We start from the raw sequence: 15,647 nt of genomic DNA on the forward strand, positions 1-15,647 counted from the left end.
CATAAAGCGCACTATAATGTGGGCCTTTAGACAGCGCTTTCTCTAGGAAAACAAAGCGCTGTCTTTACCTATGCCAGCGCCAGATTAGAGGGCGCTTAAAAGCGCTGTTATAGGCCAAAATAAGCGCCCTCTTTTCCCTTATTTGGCGTAGTGAATTGATATGGAGGAAGATGATGATGCTCCGCTCATATTGGGCCGACCATTCATGAAGACCGCAAGAATGATGATAGATGTTGATGACGGTTTAATGAAGGTGCGGGTTCAAAATGAGGAGGTCACATTTGATCTATTCGAGGCGATGAAGCATTCCAAGGATAGAAATGATAGCTTTCGCATCGATGTGATTGAAGACGCTATTATGGAAGTTTCAAAGCATATTCATGAGATATCTCCTATGGAGTTAGCTCTCGACGACTCATTGGAGGTTTTCACTGTTGAAGAGGAGCTAGCTCTTGAGGAATGCTTAAAGGAACTTGATAGTTTGGAAGACCTACAACCGTGGGAAGTAGAGGAAGAAAACTTGAAGAAGGAGGTCATTGACGAGAAAGCGCCAATTGAATTAAAAGAGTTACCTTCGACTTTGAAATATGTGTTTTTAGATGAGACCGAGGCAAAGCCGGTCATCATAAGCAACCTTTTGACCAAAGAAGAAGAAGCCCGTCTAATCATTGTGCTAAAAACCAATCAAGAAGCTATGGGTTGGACTCTTTCCGATCTAAAAGGAATTAGTCCATCCTATTGTATGCACAAGATTTTGATGGAGGAGGATTTCAAGCCGGTAGCTCAACCACAACGCCGCTTAAATCCTACCATGAAAGAGGTTGTAAGGAAGGAAGTGGTGAAGCTATTGGATGCGGGAATGATTTACCCGATCTCGGATAGTCCGTGGGTTAGTCCCGTGCACGTGGTTCCGAAGAAGGGTGGAATGACCGTAATCCGTAATGACAAAGACGAATTGATCCCGACTAAAGTTGCAACGGGGTGGAGAATGTGTATAGATTATAGACGGTTGAATACCGCGACTCGAAAGGACCATTTTCCACTCCCATTTATGGATCAAATGCTTGAAAGACTATCGGGCCAACAATACTATTGTTTTTTGGACGGCTACTCCGGGTACAACCAAATTGCGGTTGACCCGGTTGATCATGAGAAGACGGCTTTCACGTGTCCGTTTGGAGTGTTCGCATACAGAAAAATGCCCTTTGGGCTGTGCAATGCACCAGCGACCTTCCAACGATGCGTCCAAGCCATTTTTGCCGATCTAATAGAGAAAACAATGGAAGTCTTCATGGATGACTTCTCGGTATTTGGTGGGACGTTTAGTCTATGCTTGGCAAATTTGAAGACGGTGTTGGAAAGGTGTGTGAAGACTAATTTGGTGCTAAATTGGGAAAAGTGTCACTTCATGGTGACCGAGGGGATCGTGCTAGGCCACAAAGTCTCTAAAAGGGGGCTTGAAGTGGATAGAGCTAAGGTTGAAGTAATTGAAAAATTACCCCCTCCGGTGAATGTGAAAGGCATCCGTAGCTTTTTGGGGCACGCGGGGTTTTACCGGCGCTTCATCAAGGACTTCTCAAAGGTGGCTAAGCCTTTGAGCAATTTGCTCGCCAAAGATCAGGTATTTCTCTTCACCGAAGATTGTTTGCAAGCTTTTGAGGTTTTAAAAGAAAAATTGGTTACCGCTCCAATAATAGTCGCTCCCGATTGGAATGAAAATTTTGAACTAATGTGTGACGCGAGTGACTATGCTGTTGGAGCGGTACTTGGCCAAAGAAAAGACAAAACTTTTCATGCTATACATTATGCGAGTAAGGTTCTTAACGAGGCTCAAATAAATTATGCCACAACGGAAAAAGAACTACTCGCAATAGTGTATGCGCTAGAAAAGTTTAGGTCCTATCTTATAGGGTCTAAAGTCGTTGTATATACCGACCACGCGGCGATTAAATATCTGCTAACCAAGCCGGATTCGAAGCAAAGGCTCATCCGTTGGATCCTCTTGTTACAAGAATTCGATGTCGAAATCAAAGACAAGAAGGGGTCGGAAAACTTGGTAGCGGATCATTTATCCCGCTTAGTGAATGTCGAGGTTACCGCATCTGAAAAGGAAATCCGGGAAGAATTTCCTGATGAAAAATTGTTTAAGGTTCAAGTTAGGCCGTGGTTTGCAGACTTTGCAAACCACAAGGCTAGTGGTTTCGTGCCTGCCGACCTAACTTCGAACCAAAAGAGGAAGTTCCTTTCGGATGCGAAGTATTATGTTTGGGATGACCCATACTTGTTTAAGTTGGGTAGCGATAACCTGTTAAGGAGATGCGTAACTGGTGATGAAGCCCAGAGCATCCTTTGGCATTGTCACAACTCGCCTTATGGCGGACATTATAATGGGGTTAGAACGGCCACTAAAATTCTTCAATCGGGATTTTATTGGCCAACTATTTTCAAAGACGCACATATCCATGCGCAAAGTTGTGATAGCTGCCAAAGAAGCGGTGGGATAGGTAAGAGAGATGAGATGCCTCTCCAAAATATCCAAGAAGTGGAAGTGTTCGATTGTTGGGGCATCGATTTCGTAGGACCTTTCCCACCCTCTTACGGGAATGAGTACATGCTTGTAGCTGTTGATTATGTCTCCAAGTGGGTTGAGGCGATTGCCTCACCTCGGGCGGATGCCAAAACGGTGATAAATTTTTTAAAGAAAAACATCTTTTCCCGTTTTAGAACCCCCCGAGTGTTGATAAGTGACGGAGGGTCACACTTTTGCAATGCACCTTTGGAAACAATTCTAAAACATTATGGTGTGTCGCATAGGGTGACAACTCCGTACCACCCTCAGGCTAACGGGCAAGCGGAGGTCTCTAATCGAGAGATTAAGAGAATCCTAGAAAAAACCGTGTCTAATTCTAAAAAAGAGTGGTCCCAAAAATTGGACGAAGCATTATGGCCCTACCGTACGGCCTTTAAAGCTCCAATTGGCCTAACTCCCTTTCAATTGGTATTTGGTAAAACTTGCCATTTGCCGGTTGAATTGGAGCACAAGGCCTTGTGGGCCCTAAAGTTTTTAAATTTTGAACATGAGTTGGCCGGTAACAAAAGGAAAGTACAACTACTTGAGTGGAGGAGATGCGCAATGCCGCATACCACTCAAGTTGGTTGTACAAGGAAAAAGCAAAGAAGTATCACGACAAGAAGATCCGTAACAAAGAATTTGTGCCCGGACAATTGGTCTTATTGTTCAACTCCCGGTTGAAGTTGTTTCCCGGGAAGTTGAAATCAAAATGGTCCGGGCCATTTCGGGTGAAAGAAGTGAAAGAGTACGGGGCCATTGTCATTGAAGACATGGACAAGAAAGATAGTTGGACCGTGAATGGCCAACGATTGAAAGTGTATCTCGGCGATCATGTGGATCGCGAGAGTTGTGCTCAGCCGCTCGATGCTCCTCTGTGAGCATCGCATCGTCGAGCTTAGCCGACGTTAAACAAGCGCTAGTTGGGAGGCACCCCAACATTGTAAGTATTTATTGTTTTATGTATCATGTTGAATTCTGTTACAGTGTGCTAAATCAGGCTGGATGACTTGCAAGTGCTGCATTTGCAAATGCACTTGCTGTCATGCTCGCTTGCAGCTCGCTAGGCGAGTCTGCAGCGAGCGCGCTCGCTGGCTGCTTGCTAGGCGAGGCAGTAGCGAGCGCATCAGTACTGTTTTCTATAAATTTCTCAGCAGGGCATTTTGCCCCAAACCCTTAAAAACATTCTGAACGGCTCTGCTGAGAAAATTTTGCGAAGCTTCTCAAACTCTCGCATTCGCATCGCTATCACCAACCCTCGCTCCTTCCTATCGATTGCAAACTCTCTTCATTTTACATTTCCGAATCCGTGTAATTAAGGTTTGCCCTACTTCATTTTCTTTTTGTGTACTCTTAAATTCCAAATATGAATTGCAAATAGGATAAGTGTAGTATGGGAAATTGAGGTTGCATGTGATGTTGTGGAGTTTGCAATGTTTGGATACTTAGGTTTTCAATTGGGGATTTCATTTATTTTAGGTTTTGCATGAAACTAGCCAATCCCCAATAGCATAGAACGATTATTTGTTTAAGAAATCATTAGGTTCTGATGTGGGAACCATTTGTGTATGGAAATTGGGGGAAAATTCTTTGAATATGCAGAAAATCCCAAAACCCGTAAGGTTCGCTAGCACTCGCTAGGCGAACCTGGGGCGAGCGTTCGCTGCAAGTTCGCTAGGCGAAGCAGCAGCGAACATGGCAGTATTTTAAAATTATGCTTTGATGACTAACCTGTTGTTTGGTGTGTGTTGTTTCTTTGTATCTTTTGCAGATGGAGTCTAGATCTGGAGCTGGTAAGAAAAGAAAGGGACCATCGTCTACATCTCGAACGGTTCCTATTCAATTCGACCAAGACAAGTTTGTCGGCCCTAAACAGGCCGCCAGATACATCGCTCTGGAGAAGCGAAAAATACTTCCTGAGAAGCGTTTTCTGATCAACCCACAAGGCACTTACAGAACTTTCGCCGGGTTGATAGACGCCAAGAAGTGGGATAGGTTGATAAGTCCCTTAGAGCATTACGACATTGCTACAGTGCGGGAGTTTTATGCTAACGCACTGCCCGACGACGACGAGCCCTTCACTTGGGTTTCTAGAGTTGCCGGGCGTGCAATTCCATTTGACCGGGATGCTATCAACCAAATCCTAGGGGAACCGCTCCAGCTGGGAGCTGACCAGAGAGACCAGTACCACACCGACCTCAGACTTCACAGAGATGTCCCTGCCATTACCGCCGACCTGCTTTTACCTGGGAAATCGGTTGAGCCGAACCCATCTGGGGTTCCTGTGAGGTATCACCGGGAGGACATGACTCCTATGGCTCAGCTGATTCTGCTCTTGGTTTTGACCAACATCCAGCCCAAATCACACACCTCTATTGTGCCGATCCCAGTGGCACATTTAGTCCATTCCATCCTCACAAATGTCGAGATAGATGTGGCGAGGATAATCGCCAATGAGCTGAAGACCGTCGTCGAGAGCGGGCTTAAGTCAGGGGCTCGTGTTAATTGTCCCTTGGCTTTCCCGTGTTTGATTATGAGCTTATGTGTTCAGGCTAGGGTGAGACTTCCGTCTCGTGGGCAGGTTAGGATCCCGACACCTATCGATGATAGGTATGTGGCTAAATACTGTAGAGCTAAGTCTACCGGTGGCAGTGCAGCCTCAGGAAGTACTCGGGCTGCTGATGGTCCTAGTGCTTCTTCTCCCGGACTTGATCCGTACCTGCGGGCTGTGTGTGACTACAGTTTTGAGTGGATGGCAGCATCCCAACGAGCTATGATTGATATGCACAACAGTATGCAGAGGTTGGAGCTGCAAGGTAATGACCCCTCCGGTGCTCGAGCATTGTTAGCGCGTGAGCAGTTTATGCTTAACGCTAATTGGCCTGTGGACAGGCCAGTCTATGGTGAGGGGGTGGACGCTGAGGCTGCTGATGATGATGATGTTGATGATGAGGCTACCGGTTCTGAGGCCGGTAGCGAAGAGGAGTCCTGAGCCCTTTGTGGGTTAAGTTTTTGTGTGTTTTCAGTTTTTATGTTATTTCTATTTGTATCTTCGGATTTTGTATTTTGACCATGGTGTTGTACTATTGGGGTGTTTTGTCCCCCACGAACAAATTTATATTTTCAGTTAATGTTATTTATTTTTGTTTTTAATTTTGTGTGCTTAATAAATTTTTGGTTGATTGAGTGGCAAACCCTTCTAGATTGGTTGCTCCTCAAGAAGTACCCAATGAAGGTGCATCCGAGCTTGGATGGCAATGATAAGAATAAACAAGTGAATGAAGCTAAGGTACATGGTTACCGTCGGCTAGAATTTTAGAATGCATTAGGAACTTTACTCTTTTTGGTAAATTGAATATTGTCTTTTTGCAACATAATTGAATGAATGCTTCATCTAGAACTTAAAACCACAAATTATGAGGAAACCTCCATTGTACATTTAAATGCTGGATTCTAATAAGTTTTGTTGATTCATGTGATTCATTCTTTGTCTTTTATTATTGTGAAATTGTGGAAGCAATTAGAAATGATCAAGGCACTTGTTTTCTTTTGAGCACAACTACATCCAAAAACAACTTACCTGTGAGCAGAGAGAGTATTCGTTAACCCCTTTGAGCCTAAACAGTTGAATCTCGGCTTGAAATAAAGCGAGATCTCAAAAATCTTTTTTTTACAACCCGGAAAATCTTGATTATTGTTCTTTTGCCGTAAAAAGTTAAGAGCATTCACTTAGGGTGTGGAAGAAATAAGTTGGGGAGAACGAAAAAGAATTGGTAAGTACCACAACTCTTGATAAAGATAAGAAAAACCGAGCAAGCATAGAAAAATATATGTATAAAAAATATAGAAAAGAAACATCTGTTTTGTATATTTGAGGTGAAAGAAAAGAACAAAAATAGAAAGAATGAAAAAATGCTTGCTCGGAAGAAAAATAGTGAAAAATAAAAATTGAGTTGTGGAATATGTGTTGTGAAGGTTACAAATAAGAAACAAATGAAACAAAGTCGAGTAGTGTGAATAATACTGTGAATGTCTCTTTTGCATCGGCACTTTCGTTTCAATGGCCTTAGAAATGACCCTTGTTTGTTAACCTAACCAAGCTTCAACCGAAAAGCCCTTAGTGATCTTTATGCTTCCACAGTACCATTTTTAATTGTTAGACATTGTATGAATCTATTTGATATCTTCATTATTTGTTAGTGAGTGAGATTAGTCCCGCGGTTGCAAACGCGCAAAATCTTCATTCCTTATTCGAAGAGGAGAGATAGGATGATTCATTCAGAATAGTATTGTTGTAGATAGATAAATATTTTGCATTGCTATTTAAGTTTTAGTTCTTATGTATTATTTGATTCGAACCGTTGGAAACTTGTATATGCTGATTTCGCTTGTGTTTGAGCCGTTTATCCAACTTCGGAGAAACCGTTTCTTAAAGCAAATCCTCTTGTCCTTCAAGAGGCATACTTTGCTTGAGGACAAGCAAGAATCTAGTTGGGGAGAGTTGTTAGATGCCCAAAAGTGCTTATTAGAGCTATCATATGTGGGCATCTTTCACTCTTTTTCCTTGCTAAAATGGTCAAAACCACATTTATTTTACATGGAATGCATTACATTGATAAACAAGCTTGGTGCCTTTGATGTGTGTGTTATTGTGCAGGAAAGGCATGAATTAATTGATAATAAAGACACAAGAGAATTGGCAAAGGAACCAAAGAATACAAGCATTTCATCTGCCTGCTCGCTAGGCGAGGCTGTGGCGAAGCTTTTGGTTCGCTAGGCGAGCTCCTGGCGAAAAGCTCCAGTAAATTAGCAAATTAATTCGCTAGGCGAGCTCAAGGCGAATGTGGTAGCGAGTTCATTCTGTTTTGGTGAAAAACGCAGTCAGCACTCACTCGCTAGGCGAAGCTCTAGCGAGTCCCCAGCGAGCATTCCAGTAGCAAAACCTCTCAACCTCGCTGGGGCGAAGGTTGAGGCTTGTCCTTCGCTAGGCGAAGGTATGTTCGCTAGGCGAATATCACAGTTCAGCAAGCCCTGTTTTCTCTGGGCGCAGGGGCCTTTTGTGCCCATTTTAGACCCTCGCTAGGCGAGCCATTCTGCTCGCCTAGCGAACTTGACAGACCAGCTGAGGTCTATAAGTAGCAGGTGCCACTTTTGAGCACCATACCTCATTTTTACCAACTTTTCCATTTCTGTACTTTTTCTAGATATTTTTGCAGCATTGTTTTGGGAGCTCTTATGCCCTAGTTTTTCTTTTCTCTTCATCTAGCAACCATCTTCCACAAAAAGAAGGTGGATTCCCATCCAACTTCGATTATCCGACTTGGATGTTGATCAACCTTCTTTCCTTACTTGCCGACCAAGCTACCATGAAAATGAGTAGCTAAGTCATCCATTTGTCAAGGTTAGATGTAGGTGATTTCTAGCTTTGTGTGTAAATGTAAGGATCCTCATATGTAAACTCTTTAACGGTAAATATATGATGAAAACTTTGTTTCTATGTAAAACTCTTTGTGTTGGTTTATGATCGAGAGATGTTTACCGATTCTTGACCTAAGTTTTCATCCAAACTTGTTTGTTAGCTAGAGATAGTAACGAATGATTTTGTTCACCATAAGGTTGAACCAAAAGGTTGTCATTTTGATAGATTGTGTTCGAGAGAAACAATGGATCAAAATGGCAAAACTCACAATGGGTGTTCGAGAGAAACGCATTGAGAGGACCTTGTGAAATTATTTATCATCTAAAGGAGTTTATAAGATTGTTGACCGAGCTAATACATGCAAAGTGATCATTGAAACCTAACTTTGACAATATTTCTCATTTAATCAAAACATAACTTTTACCGCAATTAATTACTTTGTATGCAAGATAACTTGATTAAAACCAAAACCCTATTGTTACATTAAGTTAAGATTAATTCAACCATTGAACGGCAGTGATATCTTACAATCTCTGTGGATACGATTATAAAAACCCAACACGAAATATACATTTCAACAGAAATCAATACAGACGATTATTGAAAAAAGGGATCAACACGGGCGAGTGTTGGAAATCAATATAGACGAGTATTGAAAAAAAGGAGATCAACACGGATGAGTGTTAGAAATTGTAAGACCCCAATTTTGGCCCTAAGATCCCTCATGGCATCATAACATTTCATTTGCAAAGTCTCAAGGATCATAAGCATCTTGGTTCCCCTTGCCTTTGGGTGGGACTCCTTGTGAGTGGTTTGAGATCACCAAGCATGTTTGAATTGTATATCATTGCTTTTCTCATTTTGTTTACTAACCAAAAGCACAAAATATGTCACTAACATCTTTTGTTTGTAGCTTGAGCAATCACAAGGTCAAAAGCTTCTAGAAGGTCATTGGTACAAAGACATGGTCAAGAGGAGATGAAAACAAGCATGGTAATGGTTCCCAAAGCTCTCATCCATCAAATATTCCTCCCTATCATCTTAATTCATCATTTTGATCAAAGCAAGTCAAAGGGTTGGAGGTTTGTTTCTCAAGGAAACCCTAATTCATCTGTGCACCACAATGCATTTCTCATGAAGCAACCTCAGCCCATGGTTAAATAAAATCAAGGGAAGTTCTTTTATTCATCATTTCATACATACTTGAACTTATTTGAATTTCCTCAATCATCAATTCATCAAGATATGAGTCATGGACTTGAGAAGTTGATCAGTCAATTCATCTGACTGTTTTGAAATACACTGAGACCTAACTTTTTATGTGTTGGTCAAATGGAGATGGTTCCAAAATCAAAAATGTTCTTACGGACAATATGAACAACTTTAATGTTCATCAAAATTTGATTTAAAGCTTGGAAAACCATCTTACATTCCAATACATTATAGGTCATTTTGACTGAAACCCTAATTTTAGGTCAACTTCCAAAGGACATAACTCACTCATTTTTCATGATTTTAAGGTGGGATCAAATGCATTGGAAAGCCTAAGATGTCTAATTCAAATGTTATGTTGAACAAAATCTCAAAATCTCAAAGGAAATACATGTGATAATGCAAGACATTATAGGTCCTTTTGGGTTAAAGGCATTAAAAGTCAAAAAAATCCAACTTCAAGTGCCCATAACTCTTTCATCAAAAATCCAAATGATGCAAAACTCAAGTCCATTTTGATTGTATTGAAAATATATACAACTTTGGTGTTTGAGGTTTTTTCATTTGAAGCTTGCATCATCAAAACAGAAGGGCTTGAAAGTTGGCCAATTTTAGAAACCTTGCCTTGACATGTTTTGCACATCACACTTTAAACTCAAATTTCATAAATTTCCACATTCCAAATGGACTTTTGACCAACATAACATTTGTTCCTCATACAAAGACCTTTCCAACCATTACCCATATGCATATGCTTGGATTTTCTAAATGGCACTTTCGAAGAGATGATTATTTAGGTACAAATGGAGAATTCACATTGAATCTTGAAATGCAAGCTATTGCAAGGCAAATTACACGTCCAAATCAATTCATTGTGCTTGGCTGAAATGCTTGGATCAAACATTGCATTGGTCATGGAGGACGTGTGGGTTAAGCAGATATAATATGACCTTGTTGCTTGCAAAAATTAGAGAACTTTTTACTAAAACTCTGAGAAATATGTCCAAATTATTTGCAAAGAAAAACATTGAACATGTCTCATATCATGACATTTACCTCGACTCTGAGCAGTATATGCAACACGTGAGACATGACTCCTTGAGTAATGACATGTTGTTTCTACCTTAGAAGTTCTCAAACACATGTATCTAAAGAAGGAACCAGCTTTACATTTAGAAAAACACCTCGACAACTTTAAATTTTGGGCTAAGTTTCATTATAAATTTATATCGGTTACTTATATTGAAAATCTCTTGGACAGTCGCGAGAACACACTTAAGAACATTAGCATGAAAAAAGCAACGTGTTTTATCCACAAATTAAAAAAACTAGAATAATATTCTTGAATATATAAATTAACTTGTTTGTAATTGACTATCTCTAGTTCAAATTTAAAACGCTTTGTTGCATTGTTCTGGTTGTAAATACGCTTAAAATAATTTCAACTTTCTTAAGGAGTTGAATATCAGTGCAATTTTGATAAAGAGTGACTTTCCCGCCTTTCCACAACTCCAACAAGTTCAGCACAAGGAACAACAAAATGTTCATCCCTAAAAGGTTTTCACATTTCATAATAACTCTTGTTTGAGTTATAGTTGCATCAGCTAAACAAATATATAGATAAGGATAACTTGTTATGATCTTATCTTTTCCTGAATGTGTTTTGAGGACTTTTACAAAAGGTGGTGTGCAACTATTTCCCATAATGAGACATTTTCTAATTGCATCAGTTAATAAATCTAGATTTGGAAGATATTTTGCTTGTATGATTAATGAATCTAAGTCACCATGTAAGAAAACTATTTTGAGACTTGTGTGGAACAATTTAACCACCACCTTGACTATGATCCATTTGAACCTTATTGGAGAAAATCAAACATCACATATATTTTGATTGAGTTTATAACTGAAACAAAAATGAAATAGTTATTATCTAAACCATTAGCTATTTTTAAAGCTATGATGGAGAGCGTGTCAAAATCAACTGAAAATAAGTTTTGAGGAAGAATTTCTTGATTTCTTGATCACTTTTCTTAATAGTCAGATTCATCTATGATTCTAGTTAATATCAAAGTTAAGAACCATATACTTCAATTCCTCGTTAAATGTAAAGATACTATGGACTTTGGAGTATTTTCAATAAGGTATATTTACTTTGGAGTACTTATATATTCTTATACTATCTTTATGTTTTTTTTCTTCTGATCCTTATTCTATAAACAAGCCGATTTTCTTAAGATAGTTAATATTTGTTATCAGCAAGAATGTTAAAACAATAGTTCTTTATTGAAAAACTTATGAAACAGAATGAAGACATTCTTTTAAATAGTTAGCATGCAATTGAAACTGATAGCATCGTGGGAGCTTATATTGGAACTATTAGATGTAAACAATTTGCTGACTAAAATGAATTTGGCTTCCAACTAAATATACATGGTAGGCCAAAAAAATCAAGGACATGGCAGCCACCTCAGTATGTGTGACCTTAAAAAATTAACTTTATGTTAGTATTGATCACAAAGCGATACCAAGTTGTCATTTTCTTAAACTCTTGTAAAATAATTGATCAAGATAAATGTTGAAATTGTTATTTTTAATTTATTTATGACAGAACAGCATGAAAGAGGCAGGAGAGTTACATTTGAATCTGATTCCACGAGTTCAACAAGTGATCGTTTCAAGATATCTTATCAAAACAGTTTATATGTTTCAAATAGAAGATGCTGCATAAGAGTCCCACCTCGGTTAATGAAGTAAGAAACGTAACAAATGTCTGATATAAAATGCACAACTAGCATGCATTTCAACTCATACCTTTCTCGGCCTTTTGGCTAAGATCAAGTGTAGTATCTGTTCTTATCAGTTTAATATCTGATATGTGGGCCAATGGTTCACACGATATTAAATTTATTTCTTGAGGGGGAGAGTCCACTTCAATAGCTTGCTATTGGGTCTCTCAAGTGTCGCTTTTGTGTTCCATGAGCTCTCTTAAGAAAGACTTACACTAAAATCTTTGAAGCTACGGACAATCTTTGCATGAAGCAAAAAATAAATGTGAAGTATACAATCCCCCTCTTAGTTTAGTTAATGTTACATAATAGCAAGCTACATCATACTTGTGTTGATAGGAACACTAATTCAAATGATATCATAATATCCAAACCTGCAGTCCATATGCGTGGAATGTATGTACATTGGAGGCAACAAAATGGCCATAAGAGGTACGAAAAGGCATGATACAGTTTGGACCAGAAGATATGGACGGACGTCACCAAAGAACCTGCAATAAAAGGTATGACAATGCATGATACTCCAGTTGGTTACTACGGCTATCAAATGGAAATCATTGATCCAAGAGAAATACTAGATTCAAAGATACTCCTTTTCTCCTTTCACAATGCATTTAATATATGATAGATTTTCTATCCAATGTTCCTATTTAGCAACAGTCTAAAAGCTCTTATTACACTACAGCAGCACATGTTCTACTGTCTCCGGCTCCAAGATACACCACCAACAATCAGTACCAGCGTGCACCCTTTTGTTGATCAATCTTACAGAAGTTGGGAAATACATTTCCTACCAGCAGTTGAGCGAAAGAAGGGTGGAGAGGTGGTCCAAAGGCTCTGTGTAATAGAGGCCTAAGAAACCATTTCACTCTCTTCTTTATGAATATGGTGTACATTGTTGATGTTGAACATTTTGACTTAATCAGTATGAATATGACTTCCAACTAATGATGCAGTATAGCTGACATATAGGATGAATTTTGCTTCACATTAATTTCGTATAATTATTAAAAAATTCATGCGAAGCAAAAAGAAGGAATAAGGTAAATATTGTTTTCCATTGATATATGCAGTACTAGTTGTCAATGATGAGAATGAGTAATTGATGTAATTATGATAGAAATTAATGTTCCTATTTAGCAGCAGTGCATGCTCTGTGTCTCCACGTGTCCAGACTTTGACAAGTTTGATTGCTCTTATTACACAGCAACAGCAGCACGTGCTCTGCTGTCTCCGACTCCACTCTACACCATCAACAATCCATCCCAGTTTGAAGCCTTTTGTCTATTATTCTTACCCAAATTGGTAAACACTTTCAAAAGGCGGGTAGAGGGTGAGAAATACATTGCCTCCTGGTAGTTGAGTTACACATCGAAAAAGAAAGTGTAAGGTATTGAGAAATGGAGTATAAAACAAATTGAATAGCTACATTTAATCATTGTAGTGGAATGCAGCACATAGAATTATTAAAGTGAACAAACATATATACCGGGTTTAGCATATGTGAAATAACAATATAACAATTCTAAGAGAAGAAATTGCATTTAATTTCTATTGCATATTGAAAAATCCAGGAAAATAATGGACGGTGGGATTATATGTTGCAAATGCAAACTAAATTTCATAAAATGCACAACAATAACATATGTGAAACAATAATTCTAGAGAAGAAATTGTACTTAATTTCTATTGCATGTTGAAAAATATAATGCCACTCAGAAATGTCAAGGGCAAGATAAAAGAAGATAAACTGTAAATAAAAACGAAAAAAGATAGATAAAACAATTTTTTGATTTTGGTAGTTTTACTTGTATAATAGTAAGCCTTCCCTCAAATCATATTCCCGCCGCATTGTCAATTTGCATCTGAAGATTTTATCGTATGTCAAACATTTTGATTCAGTCACAAAATATGGTGTATACGTCGTTCTTCCATATTCTACAATTGGCTAAGGCAGTGATTGTTAGAAATGATTTTGCTTAAATAAATGATAAACACGTGGGCATAAAAATGGTGTTCACTTCAACCAAACTACCAATTAGGAGCACTAGTATAGAAAATATTATAGGCAAACAAGCTAATTTGCAAAGTAGATTTTGCTGTCAAATGTGAGTAAGGTCCTGATGTTTACTCACTAAGTGAAAATATTTGGAATCAAGAGGAAGGAAATGAGAGTGTAGAGATCTTCAACTTGTATTATGATATAATAGCAAGTTTGCAGTTACGAAACCTAATGTTCTAATTTGCTGCATAAGAGTCCCACCTCGGTTAGTGAAGTAAGAAACATAACAGATGTCAATTATAAAAAACACAACAAGCATGTATTTCAACTCATACCTTTCTCGGCCTTTTGGCTAAGATCAAGTGTAGTATCTGTTCTTATCAGTTTAATATCTGATATGTGAGCCAATGGTTCACACGATATTAAATTTATTTCTTGAGGGGGAGAGTCCACTTCAATAGCTTGCTATTGGGTCTCTCAAGTGTCGCTTTTGCGTTGCACTATTGCAATAGCCGGGCACACCCCACCAAACCTAGTTCAAATTTGTTTCCTTTAACTAGATCAACTGCAGATTGATAGGATAAAATTGGCTACAAGTATAAGATTCCAATTCAATTTTTTCATAACCGATTCCTTAGTCATAAGTGTCGCTTTTGCGTTGCACTATTGCAATAGCCGGGCACACCCCACCAAACCTAGTTCAAATTTGTTTCCTTTAACTAGATCAACTGCAGATTGATAGGATAAAATTGGCTACAAGTATAAGATTCCAATTCAATTTTTTCATAACCGATTCCTTAGTCATATAAACTGTAGAAAATGAAAGCCACTGCTCATCTGATCTTAATTAATTCGACAATCTGGATACAACCAGGTGTAAAGTAAGAGAGCACTAGATACATATTGAATGAAGGGCAAGAGCCACAAAACTTTTCACACATCATTGATCTAAGAGAGCACTTACCAGAATATGTTATTGTTGGCATATCAGCTTCAACAGGAACTGTAGATGAGGAACATATGCTGATGTCGTGGTCTTTTAGTACAAGCCAACCAGATTATGATTTTTATGAAGATATTCTGAGAAGAAAATAAACTTAATCAAAACTAAATTATTGGAGGGACAGAGAGTAGGTTTTGTATTTTTGAGTTTGAGTTTAATAGCAATGTTAATCATTTTATTGTGGAAGAGAAGAAGACGACCTTATCTGATCTGGATATGGATGATGAATTCCAAATGAGTGTTGGACTAAGAAGATGAGTTATTATGAGCTGTTGAATGCAACAAACAACTTTGAAGAGACACAAAAGCTTGGCCAAGGTGGTGTTTACAAGGGATATTTTAAAGGTTCAAACTCAGTTGCCGCTATGAAGAGGATATCAGCAGATTCATGACAGGGTATAAAGCAATACTCAGCAGAAGTCAATTGAAGCATAGAAATTTGGTGAAACTCAATGGTTGGTGCCACAAGAAGAACGAACTTATCCTAATATACAAATATAAACTGTAAGTAAAAATAAGTATTATATGAGAAAGGATCCAAGAGGGGTGCATCATGGTGTTTGTAAATCATGGAAATTTAAGCATTCATAACTTTTTAAGGACATGGCACCCCAAAATGTATGAACCCCACCTCCCAAAAAGAGATGGTTCAA

The 15,647-nt window shown here is 38.7% G+C and overlaps 1 long non-coding RNA gene and 2 other non-coding genes across 3 annotated transcripts; 2 read left to right on the plus strand and 1 right to left on the minus strand.

Moving 5' to 3' along the window:
- Positions 1-12,010: 12,010 nt before the first annotated feature.
- On the plus strand, positions 12,011-12,208 carry LOC127109737 (U2 spliceosomal RNA). Its single transcript, XR_007797004.1, has one exon. It is a non-coding gene; the product is annotated as a U2 spliceosomal RNA (small nuclear RNA).
- Positions 12,209-13,028: 820 nt separating this feature from the next.
- Positions 13,029-15,356, minus strand: LOC127105041 (uncharacterized). The gene is made up of 2 exons (XR_007794890.1): positions 15,195-15,356; positions 13,029-15,071 (listed from the first exon to the last, which is right to left on the minus strand). It is a non-coding gene; the product is annotated as an uncharacterized LOC127105041 (long non-coding RNA).
- LOC127109550 (U2 spliceosomal RNA) lies at positions 14,323-14,518 on the plus strand. Its single transcript, XR_007796825.1, has one exon. It is a non-coding gene; the product is annotated as a U2 spliceosomal RNA (small nuclear RNA).
- Positions 15,357-15,647: the final 291 nt, after the last annotated feature.

This window comes from Lathyrus oleraceus, chromosome 7 (assembly GCF_024323335.1).
Source record: "Lathyrus oleraceus cultivar Zhongwan6 chromosome 7, CAAS_Psat_ZW6_1.0, whole genome shotgun sequence".
In the NCBI taxonomy this organism is placed as follows: Eukaryota; Viridiplantae; Streptophyta; class Magnoliopsida; order Fabales; family Fabaceae; genus Lathyrus; species Lathyrus oleraceus.